At 39.1% G+C, this 14,692-nt stretch overlaps 1 protein-coding gene across 1 annotated transcript in view; it reads right to left on the bottom strand.

The window, feature by feature from the left end:
* LOC149211456 (protein HLB1-like) overlaps window positions 1-14,692 on the bottom strand; it is a 257,251-nt gene that overhangs the window by 94,283 nt on the left and 148,276 nt on the right. The gene's annotated exons all lie outside the window — the stretch shown is intronic.

The raw sequence follows: 14,692 nt of genomic DNA, 5'->3' as shown, positions 1-14,692 counted from the left end.
AGTGGGAGTTTTAATACATTGCTTTCTGTCATGACTATCTCATTCCATTCAGACGAGAGGGGAAAATCTCGCCCTCGACAGACAAATATGGTAAACATAATACTTGATTTGTCGATGGAGATTCAATCTGCCTACTACAATTCTCATAATAATTCACTCATAATGGTTGGTTATCATGAATCACTTCCTTACCTCAAGATTTTAAGCGTGAAAATCACATCTATAAAAGCAGGGTAAACTGACGAATACAAGGAGATTTATGCAGAAGAAGCGGGCACAAATATTTGGGATTTAGATATTTCAAAATATAGGGGCATAATTTATAATGAAGAGCAGAGAGTGTTGAAAGATTTTTATTTGAAAGAGTACAATCAGATATGCACCATACGATTTGAAAGAAACATAGAATGGTACTTAGAAAGTCAAGGAAATATGTACACAGTGAAGTATTTCCATGGAATGTTAGCATATAATGCAAGTGGCATTTCGTTTAGAATTTATTCCAATGAGGATGGAGAACTGTGTCAGGAAGCTATCGTTTATTTCAACCCTCGAATTCCGTTACAGTTTGCCACACTATGTGGCGATGATAAATATGTCTGGTGAGGTCCCTCAAGTAATAACAACAAATTTGGAAGTAATGGTGGAGCCTTACTATCTAGACAAATTGGGTCGTTCCCTGTGCTACACTACAAGCGGAAGGCTTCACATTTGTAATATGCAAGGTGACATTTTGATCACATTCGAAGACCTTCCAATGCATATAGGCGTCTTTACTGAGAACGAATTTTACAGGGATACTTATATTACAAGAGGGCAGGATATTGCCATTTTTGTTTGCGGTCCTGAGGATTTTGATGATTATACGATCAATATTAATAGCATTATTACAGGGGAATGTCTAGCAAATATCACAACTCAAGATGGTTCTCAAATCAGAGAAGTTGCATTGTCGGATCAAATCGTGTCACTCGCATACGACAAAAGAACTGGAGAAATTTTCACAGCTAATGAAAGGAGAATTTGTTTTGTGTGGTCAAAAAAATTTCGCTCTTTATAGTTTGTCGGCCATTCCGTTGTATCTCGTTCACGTCTCATTTGTTGCCACCCGACCACAGTGAACTGTGTTGCAGCCCTGTGCTCCATTGTTTTGCCTTCCCCAACAAGCTACAACCCATCCACCTCACACACATCCCACCGTTAAAATGTGCAATTCTATTCCCCGTCATCAAACATCACATCCCCCGCTCAAAAGACGTGACGTCGACAACATAATACGCTATTATATAGTTGTTATATAGGGTTCGGTAAATATAATACGTTACCACATAGGTTCCATTACACAACTACAATATAATAATTTAATTAATTTAATTATTTAGATAAATAAAATAATAATAATAATAATAATATTACTTTAATAAATAAATATCAAAATATAGATATATAAGTGTTACCAACAAATTATACAAGCTAAGGTACCAATGACGTCGAGATACATATGTCGAGATGACAAACACACGATGAAGGAAATTTTCAGCAATATAACTTTGAGGACAAAGTTTTGAAGGGGCAATGTTACGAATATAAATTATATAAAATAAAATGAATATAAATAAATATAAATAATAAATAATCAAAATAATGATTATCCTAGATAGTCATTAGTTAAGTGAAAAGGCATATCTAAAAAACATGCCCAATCATGAAAAGACACCTACATAGCTATATAAGCAAGGACTCATTGTAACATTCATCATCCTTGTACATTTCATATATTAAAAAATTATTATTTATAAATACATTTGTGTATTTTAACATTTTAAGTCAATAAGCTACAGTTTTGTTGTTTTGCACATTAAATCATTTTTAGGGTCTCCATTAGGGTAATTAGTCCATTCGAACTTGTGAGAGGCTCATATAAATTAAAGAGGAGCCTCATTTGTAACTCATCATCATTTGGGTTAGGATTTTCTCTTGTGCAAGAATTCGGACCTGCAATTGACGGACGAAATTGGATGTTATTGATGCATTTTGATATTTGGGATTTTTGCTATCTTTTCTAGGAGCTTCTAATTGCAATTGTGATGGATGGATATAATCACATTTCCTTGTAAGTGTGATTTTGATGCTATATCCTAATGTTGTTGCATGCCTAATGTATGGAATACCTTGTCATAATCTTGTTTTTTCCCTAATTTGATGTGAAATCATGAAAAGCACTGGATTATTGAAGTATTGCAATCACTACTCATTAGGAAATGTGAATGAATGTTACTAGAGGCTTACTTCATCTTGCGTCCTCAAAACTCCATCATTTCTTGCCAAGCGAAGTATAAACACCTATAGTGGCGGAATTATTGCCTCCTTAGGGTTAGCGAAAGCTACATATGATCTGAAAATGGAATGTACTTGTTTAAGGGTGCAAGGTATCCATTTCCAATAATTTCCACTGTGAAACATCACACCATAGTGCCACTGTTGTTCCGGTCAACCACGACATGCCATCAGCCACAATGCCACTCCTATTCCTTACGCAGTCGCTTTACGCCAGAGCTCTTTACTGTCGCCTCCACTACCACTTGTCACCCAACCAACCTACTCATTGTCACAACCGCACACAACAATTGTCATTGCAAAACCATCCTTGGTCGAACGTGTCCCTGCCACAACCTATTTTGTCACCTAGTTGTTATTTCGTACGTTGTCCATCTGTCGCAGATTGTCACTCCCACAACCCCTTCAACGTTGATATCTCGCTGGTTCAACCCGCCTTGGTTGCCCCTGCTTGCACTGTCATACACCTTCCACCCATGATCTTCCCAGTCCGAACTTCCAACAGAGGGATCCTTGCTCCCGTTGTTTCCCCTTCACCCCATGCTGTTGTCGCTGCTCCTCTATCCCCCGCAGCCCCTCGATGTCTCCACAACGTCGTCGCCCGTCTGCGGCGTCCAACTCTTGCTCCGTGACTTTCCACTACTCCGTGTCATGTTGACTGTCCACCATCGAAAGCGTTGTATTACAACCCCCCGACCCATCGCGTTTGTCCACTCGTAATTGCTCAACCACCTCGTTTTTTTTAAACGATCAAGTTTATTAAAATTTTGTTAATCTTAATATAGTTTGACTCAATTATTATCAACTATATTATATAAATTAATTTTAATATAGTTGCATATTGCAAAAATAAATAAACATTTAAAAGAAAGTACTAAAAAAATTATATTTAAAAAAATTATTAAAAAGGTGAAAAAAAAGGAATAACAATAAAAATTAATAAAAAAGGGAGATAAAATAAGTGAAGAAAAAAAAAGATGTTGTCCACAAAGGATAGTAGTTTCTTTTCAATATGTCATTTTTGTTTAGAAGGATACCCTAATTGTCAAGAATCATTCAGAAATCAAAACGTTGTTTGCACAAAATGTTACAAAACTTTTACCTTAGTCGAACTTCTAAGTGATACAGAAAAACAATCATTAGCAAGAAATATGAAACAATTAATGGCAAGATATAAGCAACAACATGTTGATTTTAATAAGGAAATGAAGAAAACAGAATCCACATTGCAAGTTGAAAGCCCATCATCACTCCTACCAAACGATGTAATCCAGTGTACCAAGAAATTGCAGCTAGAAGATCAAGAGAATGGAAAAATAGCCAAACTTCAGCAAAACAAGAAAGCGTTACAACACGAACATAAAAATCTTGTAGATATGAATTACAAAGAAGTAATGGCAAAGGATGAAGAAATCTCTTGCCTGAAGAAGACTAAGGTCACAAAGAAAGAACTCAAGTAGCACTTATCAAAACAAGAAGAGGAAACTTGACCTTTAAAGAACCTTAATGAAAATTTATTAGAATAAATCAGAGATCTAAAAGATGAAAAACTTAAAAGTCAAAATAGTGAAAATAAGGTTGATGAATCAGAAATCAAAGAGGTTTTACGTCTAAGGAATCATAACCAAAACCTCCTTACACAAATAAAGAAGCTTAAATGTGATAAGACATCACTTAAAGACAAGTTAGAGCAACTTACTCAAGAAGTATCGAAGTCTCCAGACGTAACAGTCCAAGTTGAAGATAAAGAAGTTAATACTGAACTAGTTGTTGTATCTCTGAGATGATAATGGTCAGCTATCATGCCAGGGCATCTAAGATATTTGTTTTGGGGGGTTTGTTTTAATTTTGGAGGACCAATGTATGAAACATGATTTAAAATAGTCATGCCTAACCTTTTCGAATAGTATTAATATTTAAACAGAGGGATGCCATTAAAATCCACACAGTGATATAGCTTGTCTGGTGATGAGCAGAAACTGAAAGATGATATGACTATTACAATTTTCAAATAGAAAATTAAACAGCCATAAGTAAGAAAACCTTCAAACAATGTTCAGAAAGTTTGACAGAATATACCTAAGATTACAAAAGATGTTGATGATTTCATGATTTAGAGGGAATTAGTTAAACAAACAATTTATATAATTCATTCTCTTTAAAGATGATCACTTCAAAAGCTTATAGGAGTAAATTGAAACACAACTATTCCTACCTGTTTATCTTTGTAAAACTTAAGAATATGAAGAAAGAACATAGTGAATGAAAACTGGAAAACTTACAGGGAACACAAAACTGTATGAATCAAAACTCAGAATCCTTTGCTTTGCTATTAATGATTCAGAAAAAGCCAAGTACATTTAATGCTTACAAATGTTTCTTCAAGGGTGCAACCCTTAATAACTCGTGGAAGGGAGTTATTTATACAATCTTAGAGCTAAGAAAATATCTTAAAGAAATTTACAAAAATAGATCAATACAAAATCAGGAATATAAACTAATAGTCGATCTGTCACTATTTTGGTGTTGAGTTGTTGATGACTGTTCCTGGAAAAGCTGAAAACTGTGAACTGTTGATGACTGTTCCTGGAAATACTGAATGTTGTTTGATCCTCCTTTCAGTCAAGTAAATCAATTAACTGTTCCCAGCATTTCTTATCTGGGATAGATAACTTAGTTACCCTTCGATAAACTTCATCCATTTCTATATATTTAGTAAAAGTGGGTTTTACTAAAAATATATGTCTGGTTTCATTTAGGATGAAAAAGGTATCTCTGAGTGCATTCAGCACAACCCTTGGTGTTGTTGCACCTCTTATGTTTGAAACTGAAGCTGCATTGGTACCTACCTCTGTAAGCTTTCGAACATAATCTTCAATGGGCATTAATTTATCGTTTATCATGAGCATGGAGGGCAAACCCTTGTTGGTCAAGGGTTCTAACCTGCTGAAAAATCATTGAACTATGACATTAACGTTGTTGCATTTTTCCTCCAACTAAAGGATGAGGTTTTTCTTTGTAATGATCTTCTTCACTTCCAGTATGGTTGATGTCCTATCATTTATACCTAATTCTTCAAGCTCATAGTCGTCTTTAGAATTCAGAAACTTGATTATCTCAGTGGCAACTTCTGGCATGTCCTCAATTTCCTTGGAAATAGTTTCAATCGCTTCCTAAGCTTTCTCCAACAAGTCTTTTTGATCAAAGATTATCTTGATATAAGGCCAAATATCCTTGATTGATTTAGTAATCTCTTCCCATAAAATCTCCTTTGCCAAACCCAATTTGTTTCCAAGGTAAGATTCTTTGATTTCTTTCTGCAATACTTCAATTTGGCTTTTTGCCCTCTACAACTCAATTGCATGTGAACTGTCGGCAACTATTTTCATATGGTGTAATTCCTTTAGTTCATCCTACAACTTCTTAATTTCTATTGTCTGAATAGACAGGTTCTGAACAGATTCAGCACGCTGTTCAACTCCTTCTGTTGTACCTGTAGTTGATTCTGTGCCTGAAGTAGAAACTCTGGTTATAGAGATTACTGAAAGATGAACTACATCCATTGGAATTTGAGCCCTTTTCACAACTTCCTCTTTCTCTTTGACCAATTTCTCCATTTGCTCCTCCATCTGTTTTATTTGCAGATTTTGTTCCATGATGAGATTCATCATGTCAGATTTCTGAGTCTCGGTTTCTTCAATCTCCTTAGTCATTGGGTCCTCAAAAGCTGGCAGTTTGAGCTACTTCCTTAATGCTGAGAGCTCAGCATTTTTCTTCCTGACAAGTTCTTCTGCATCATTTATATTTGAGGGATCATATCCCATCTTCAGCACCAAATCTCTCCTGCAACATCTGTTCAATAGACTAAGCATTGATGAAACAGAGGATTTCTCCTGTAGGTGAAATGATAGCTCTTTGACTGGGATCATAGGATTCATGGCATTTCATAATAAATTCAGGTGCTCTGTGTATCTGAGGGAAAAGGTAATGAGGAAGGTGGGATTCCCAAAGTCCTATTTCATCTGTTTGATCAACTAATTGATCCTCCATCCAGCAGTAGATTTCACATAAATCAAATTGAGAGGAAGACTCAATGATTTTACAGTCTCTGTCGACCAGGGGAGTATGATCATATAAATCAAATTGAGAGGAAGACTCAATGATTTTACAGTCTCTGTTGACCAGGGAAGTATGATGAAGTCAACTTGTGGATGAATGAGAGGATTTGGGATTTTTGCAATTTCATTTCCCTTAGGAGGCATTTTGTTAAGTGAATTGCAAGCTGAACTTGATGGATGTCGGCTTGGTTCTGAACAGAATTGAAAATTCAGTTGAATGATGAATCTGTCATTTTCGCTGCAAACTTCAAATATCCAGCAAATTATGGGAATGCACTGTGTAATGGTTTTTGTGAAAAATAGGGTTTATAATGAATAACATGAAGCGGGTCTGTTAATCAACGGTTAAATTGTCATTATTCTCCAAAGCGGCTTATTAACGGATCAATGGAATATTGACGTATGACCGGGAATGGGGAATTAAATGAATAACGGACAAATAGGCAACAACTGATTGGACGGAGGAAGTGACATGGGGCAGACGTGGATGATGATGTAGGAGCGGCGGTAAACGGTCGAATGAAAACCGCGTTTGGAAGTAAGTTTAGGTGGTAAGTTGTTTCAATATTTTAAGTCCTGAAAGACTAGGATGGAGGAAAAGCAGTTTCGGAGGGCAGTTTCCAAAACTACCGACTTCGGACGCCCCCCCTCCCGCCGATAAAGTTCAGGCGGCAAAGGAGGGCCGAGGAGCGATGTAGGCCGTCGGATCTCAAGGGAGTGTGCAAGATGAAAAATGTGTGAATGAGTTTTAATGTCACAGGGCGGAAAGCGATGGTGGGGTCCAAAGTTATGGCGGATGAATGAATAATGTTTGAATATCACAAATAACATTGATATTTACAATTTATGGTTAATTAAAACCAATCACCATATACACATGTATCCAATGTCCTGACTTAGGATAAATATCCTATCATACTCGAATTTCATTTCTCTACCTACCCTTACTTTCGTAACATTTTTTCAATATTAATCACCCGAGTGCATTTAGACTAACAACTCAACATTTTCTTTTTTGTTGATTTGGGGTAGCATCGGATGTGCTCTAGCCACGAAATTTGGTGATGAGGTTAGGGCACATGAGATCTCCAATACCCATAAAGGGTTTGGGCAGATTCTAAACAGATCAAGAGATATTAAAATAATTAATATTTTTAATGGATCCCTAAGTCTAAACTTAGGGAAAATAAAATATTAATGTGTATTAATATGAATCTGTGTTAGAATGGTCCAAAAGACATGGATCAAGCCAGATCTAATCTTAGCCGTTGATTAAGGACTTAATCTCGGCCATTGATATCTCAACAAGAAAAGTATAAGAGGAGGCTTGAGGATTACTTGGAGATCACACCAGATGATCATTCATTCTATTCTCTAGAGCGGGGTTTGCTAAGAGAGATAGAATCAGTGATCGGGAGAGCAGCTGAGGGGCATTGAGTACAGAAGAACAGAGAAGACAGAGATTGTGTCGAGAGAGCAGCGCAGTAGCCAAGGAGGGTGACGCAAAGTCATCAAGGGCTCACGCAGGGCCACATAGAGGCAGCCAAGTGCTGCGCAGAGCACCAGAAGGGCCAGCGTAGCTGACGCAGCGACTCCCAGAGTTGACGCAGGGCCTTGTAGGGCTGATGCAGGCCAAGAAAGGCTGACACATGGCCAGCATGAGACAGAGAGGGGCTGACACAGTCCAGATTGGGGAGACGCTGGAGTTGCAGGAGCAGTTTTGTGCTGAGGAGCTGCCGAAAGGGTTTTCCGGGGTTTCAGCCAGGAGATTTCTCTCAAACTGTGAGGTATAGCTGCTAAGGAAATTCTCTATTGGGTAGGCCAGTTACGGTACCCAGATTGTACTTTGATATTGCTTAATAAGAAAACCCTCAAATAGTTGCACCGGTTTTCCCGCATTGGGTTTTTCCGAGGACAATGGTCCAAAAATAATGATGTCATGTGGTGTGTTTGTTCTTGTTTCTTTTACTTGCTGATCTATAATATGTTGAGCATGCACTGGTGTTTATTTTCAGTATTTATTTTTGTCAATAACTTGTTAAAGAAAAATTAACAAGTAGGTAGGAATAAATCAGAAGAAGTGCATGAAGGATTTCTAAATTAAGTAAACTTAGAAACTTCAACATGGTATCAGAGGGTGATTGCAAATCACAGGAGGGCAAAAAGACATCCGCCAAGCAGAGCAATAGCAGCAGAAAACAATTGTCCCGAGTGACAGAAGTTGTTTCTAGTAGCGCAGAAGCCAAGAAGTGTGACGCAGAGCCAACCAGAGCCACGCAGAAGAAGTCAAGAGTTGTGCAGAGCCTCAGAGAGGCCAGCGTTGCTAACGCAAAGGGTCAGAGGGCTGACACAAGGCATCCTAGGGCTGATGCAAACCCATCTAGGGTGATGCAAAGCCAGCGTGAGGCAAATAGGGGCTGACGCAGTTCACAGAGAGGCAGTTGTTGGAGTCTAGAAGGCTGCAGAAATATTGCAGAGTGGAGCTAGTGAGGTACTATAGTCAGAACAGTACCTGACAGAGCAGGGCCAGAGGAGTTGTTACTGAGGGTTTCTAGCCGAGGAACCTGGATCAGCAGTGCAGTTACACAAGACGATCAGAGTAGGGGGCATCTCGACAAGCGGCAGAAGGATTTCCAGGAGGGGAATCTGGACTCAGAGGGAGTCCAGAAGAGAACTTCCAGACAAGTAGAAACTCAGAGGAGTCGAACAGAGAACTTCCAAGAGGGAAGTAGAGGAGCGTCATGGCACTTCACGGGGTAAGAGACCAAGATAGACTGGACAGAGCATTGAACTTCGTAGTCTGGAAGGCCAGAATCTTATCAGTGCTTGACAAGAATCATGTCAAGAACTTTGCCTTGAAGGTTATAGCTATCCTAGTCAACCCCAATGATAACGACAAGTATGAAGAGGCGATGGCGAGGGCCAAGTGCATTATCCTTGATGGGGTCAAAGATCATGTGGTACCACATATAGCCGAGAAGGAAACGGCAGTTGAGACATGGGAGGCTCTCAAGAACTTGTACCAGCACACTTCTGTGCAGAGAAGAATGTTGCTCGAAAACAAGAGGTCATATCAGATGAAGAAGGGTCAATCGATTGACTCCTTCCTTGAAGGACTGAATGAGATCCGAGATCAGTTGACTGCTATAGGGGCGATACTGGATCAGGAGCTTATGGTGAGGACAGTCCTGAATACTCTCTCAGAAGAGTGCGAAGTGTTTGTCCAGAGCATCCTGGGCAAAGGGACTCTCCTACCTTGGGGCGAGATGTGGGCAACTCTTCGCCAGGAAGAGATCAGACGACAGTCAAAGACAGGTAGCAATAGCAAAGGGATCAAGGTCAAGCAGGAGGAGGAGGATGTGGCCCTAGCATCTGAGGGAAAGCAGGAGGAGCAGAAGAAAAAGGATCTCTCCAAGGTCAAGTGCTTCCACTGTGGGGAGATGGGTCATTATGCGACCCAGTGCCCAAGGAAGAAGAGTAAGGGAGAGTCTTCCGAGACTAAGGCAGCCGCAGCACGGGCAGAGAAGGAAGTTTTGACAGATGATGATTGCGCCATGAGTGCACATGCACCACTTGAGCGGAAGTGGGGAGACATCGAGTTGTAGTCAGGTGGACTATAGGCGATGTGGGGCAAGATCCTTGAGGTACCCAGCCTCTTGGATTAGACCTTGCTACGGGAGCCTCGACGAGGAGTAGCAGGACTGGCTGAGTGGGTGGAGACGGATGCGGATGGAGCAGCAGAGCGAGCTACAGTGCAAGAGTCTCGAGACAGCGCAAAGCTAGCAGGCTGCAGCAGTGCGAGAGGCATAGGAGTGTTGCACGAGTTCAAGAAGGCACAGAGAGGTGTGAAACAGTGCGAGATGCAAGGAGTTGTTGCAGCAGCGCAGAGGTCAGAGAGAGGGAGCACTTGTCAGCAGCAGAGGGAGCTTCCGCATTAGTGGGTGTTTCTAGCCCAACAGGGAGGTCAGTTGGCAGATCAGTTACTTACTTCTCGGTAATTGAGTTGCAGTGCAGCAGTGGGCAGCATGATGAGAGGAGGTGCAGTGCGGATGCAATGTTGGGAGAAAGGACCAATAGCAGCACAGATGCAGAGGGAGCTGTCGAACAGATGCAGCAGTGGCAGTGGAAGAACCATGGGCCGCAGTACAGGAGGTAGCAGTGCAGAGGATGGTGGGCAGTAAGGCCTAGCATCAGCATAGTTACGGATGCCCGATGATCAGAGTAATACTCAGTGAGGGGTATTGCTAGAGCACAGTCCTTGCTAAGAGGGAGTGTTGATTTGGGGTAGCATCGAATGTGCTCTAGCCATGAAATTTGGTGAAGAGGTTAGGGCACATGAAATCTCCAATACCCAGAAAGGGTTTGGGCAGATTCTAAACAGATCAGGAGATATTAAAATAATTAATATTTTTAATGGAGTCCCTAAGTCTAAACATAGGGAAAATAAAATATTTATGTGTATTAATATGAATTTGTGTTAGAATGGTCCAAAAGACATGGATCAAGCCAGAGCTAATCTTAGTCGTTGATTAAGGACTTAATCTCAGCCGTTGATATCTCAACAGGAAAAGTATAAGAGGAGGCTTGAGGATCACTTGGAGATCACACCAGAGGATCAGTCATTCTATTCTCTAGAGCAGGGTTTGCTAAGAGAGATAGAATCAGTGATCGGGAGAGCAGCTGAGGGGCATTGAGTACAGAGGAATAGAGAAGGCAAATATTGTGTCGAGAGAGCAGTGCAATAGCCAAGGAGGGTGACGCAGAGCCAGCAAGGGCTCACGCAGGGCCACGCAAAGGCAGCCAAGTGCTGCATAGAGCACCAGAGGGGCCAGCGTAGTTGACACAGAGGCTCCCAGAGCTGACACAAAGCCTCCTATGGCTGATGCAGGCCAAGAAAGGCTGACGCATGGCCAGCGTGAGAGAGAGAGGGGCTGACGCAGTCCAGATTGGGCAGACTCTGGGGTTGCAGGAGGAGTTTTGTGTTGAGGAGGTGCCAGAAGGGTTTTCCGGGGTTTTATCTAGGAGATTTCTCTCAAACTGTGATGTATAGCTGCTAAGGAAATTCTTTGTTGTGTAGGCCAGTTACGGAACCCAGATTGTACTCTGATATTGCTTAATAAGAAAACCCTCAGATAGCTGCACCAGTTTCCTGCATTGGGTTTTTCCGGGGACATTGGTCCAAAAATAATGGTGTCATGTAGTGTGTTTGTTCTTATTTCTTTTAGTTGTTGATCTGTAATATGTTGAGTATGCACTAGTGTTTATTTTCAGTATTTACTTTGTAAATAACTTGTTAAAGAAAAATTAACAAGTAGGTAGGAATAAATCAGAAAAAGTGCATAAAGGGTTTCTAAATTAAGTAAACTTAGAAACTTCAACACTTTTCATGTTCAATCTACTTCTATCTCTTATTGCTTCCATTGTCTCAAATTATATTGTTGAGCGAATTTTATTTGCTACCCATTGACAAACAATTTAAATCAAATCCAATCATGATTAAACTGTACAATTGGATTGTATAAACTAGTGTGGCATTTAAACAATCTGCACACAACTTTTATTTGCAAAAAATAAACTTTGACTAAAAGTAGTATCATTTGGATTTGCAACACTTTCAGAATTTATCATTTTTTCTTTTCTCTCTAATCTAACATTTTTTTATTTTTGCCTTCCTTTTTTAGGCATTATTCTAACATTTTATTTGATATGGACTTATTCATCAAAATATCCCTAACATTTTTTGATTCAATATTTTTTTGTCCATATCCTAACTTAACATTTTTTGACTAATTGATGCTAACTTACCAAAACCAAAAAAAACGCTACAACACCAGTGAATAGCAAGACTCAAGAGGATCAATTAGTGGAAGAAAAAACACATTCACATGTTACAATCCAGATGATGAAAAATCCAAACAAAGATTATGTACCCAACTAAAAAACAATAGTACCTGAAGGAAATAAAAAAATTACCACACACCCAATAAGGGAAAGTCAAACCAAAAAGGTTCCCTATCGACATCTGAATCATGAGAGTAGACAAATCAACCAAGCTACGTTTCGGGACCATTCAGACCAGAAACAACAAACTGATGTTCCAGAGAATAGTGATGTAACCCAATCTAGTCCTATGATGACAAGTCATTACAAAATCCAGTGATCAAAATATTCCACAGAACACTAATCTAGGATGGTCTGATCCCTTCTCAGTGCGACAGTTTTGTTTGTCACTTAGAAGATCATATCAACTTGTATCAGTTTGTCTTGACTGTTGACTATTGCCAATCAAGGCTGTTTTTACTGTTGACTTTGACCAGAATTGCATATTTGACTTTTGAGCTCATCTCTTGGATATTGGTTAGTGGATTATTGGATAAGCCTAATTTGACTTTGCATCTTTGTTGATAAGTTGGAACATTGTATCTCTCTACTAAACATTTAATGACAATCTAATAGAAGAAAAATTTGAAAGGGTTTTTCCCTGGTCTTTGACCAAATCTTGTGTCTCTCTTGTTCTTGTTCTTGGCTGTCTTCTATTGCATTTGAACCACTGTTCTGTTTACAATTACTTTTTGCGATTGGAAGATTGAGTTTATTGAAAAGTGATTGCTAATTGAAGAAGAATTGGAATAAGTGATTGTGCTAAGCATAGAACAGTGGATAATTAACAGAGTGAATTTGCTTTCGCTGAATTTAGGTTGTAAGTACCCTAGCTGGTGCTTCTGCTGGATCTAATTCTCATTTACTAGAGTACAAAAAACTAACAGACATCTTTAACAACAATTTGAAAACCACAATTCAAAAGGTTCACAAATCCCAGCAGGTCAGAAACCTAAATTTTGTCTTCAGCTTTGCTGGATGTTGTCCCCACAGCCTACATCTTTCCAGGAATGAATTGAAGAAGCAATTCTACACATCCTCCCATCCATGTGTATTGGCAACATCTCTGGAGAACAGTGTATGAAGTTTGAACCCTAATACCATTTCCTCTGCGACCAGCTAGTAACCACGTTCCATGAAATCATATTTGAGAAGCTTTGTCATAGATTCTCAGAGGAAACTTTAAAAGTTGTAGAGGCAATTGGAAATTGTTTATCGAGCAGAATCTCAACTACATCAGAATATTTGAGACTATGAAAGCTTTACATTTGCTGCCTAACAAATTTGGCTTCAGGGAAATTTCCCATCATACAGGTGTCAATGTGTTGCTACATCAGAAGCAAAAGAAGTACTTCATTTTCTCTCCTATCACAATAGGTACAACATTGTTTCAAACTGTGTATGCACAAATGCAAACCAAGAAATTGCAGTACAGATTGTGTGAGGGATACTTCAAAATGCACCATCCAATGGGCTTGGTATCAATTCATCTCATCTCACAAGCCATGGGCCAGCCCTCCCATGGTCAAGAACAGAAAAGTGCTTTAAATTAGGAACAGTCTTAGACAGAATGAAGATAGCAGCTCAAAAATAACAGACATAAAAATCCACATTCTGTTCAATACCAAAAGACATAACCTACCAGCAAGGTAAGGCAGATCCACCTACTGGCAGAACTGAAATGGCTTACCAAGGGGAAACCCGAGAAAAAAAAAGGTACTACTGAAGGTGGCTCTGATCCCATGTCAATTATGTAACTCCTAAACATCTAACCTTTTAATCACTGCATTAATTACATTATTAGCAGCATCACTTTATTATAATAATACTAATTAAGACTTTATTACCTATCTATGACCATTGTATCTAACAGAAGCATGGTCATTAGTTGGAAAGAAATGTAATTAAGGCAGTGAACAGATTTCAATTAAAAAAGCATAGTAACCAAGCAGTTAACCATGCAGTCTATAAAGAAAAAGAGTAAACCAGCAGCCGCTACAATTTCTAGACGGCTTCAGAAAAGTATGTATTAGAGACTGGGAACCTTTGACACAAAATATAGCTATGTCCTTTAAGCAAGCATTATCATCAACCATAAAGCCCATAGACACAAGATCTCAATTCATGAAGGCCATATACAGTCAAAATGAAATGGTTGTGTTATATGAAATTCCCGAGTGAGAATGTGAGTTTTAGAATCGATATGAAAATCACCAAAACATATGACAACATGGGGTTTTCCAATATTAACTCCATAGCTTATGCTTGCATGTGCAGAACAAAAGATTTTGGAATGGAGTGCTGTCAATTTTAACCATTAACTATTCTTAGAAATTCATATCCAAAGAAAATGATCC

The sequence above is a fragment of the Pinus tabuliformis genome, chromosome 1_1 (assembly GCF_031772625.1).
Source record: "Pinus tabuliformis cultivar Carrire ecotype Pingquan chromosome 1_1, CPIR1, whole genome shotgun sequence".
In the NCBI taxonomy this organism is placed as follows: Eukaryota; Viridiplantae; Streptophyta; class Pinopsida; order Pinales; family Pinaceae; genus Pinus; species Pinus tabuliformis.
The sequence above is the reverse complement of the archived record's forward strand: the minus strand, read 5'-3'. Positions and strand labels throughout refer to the sequence as shown.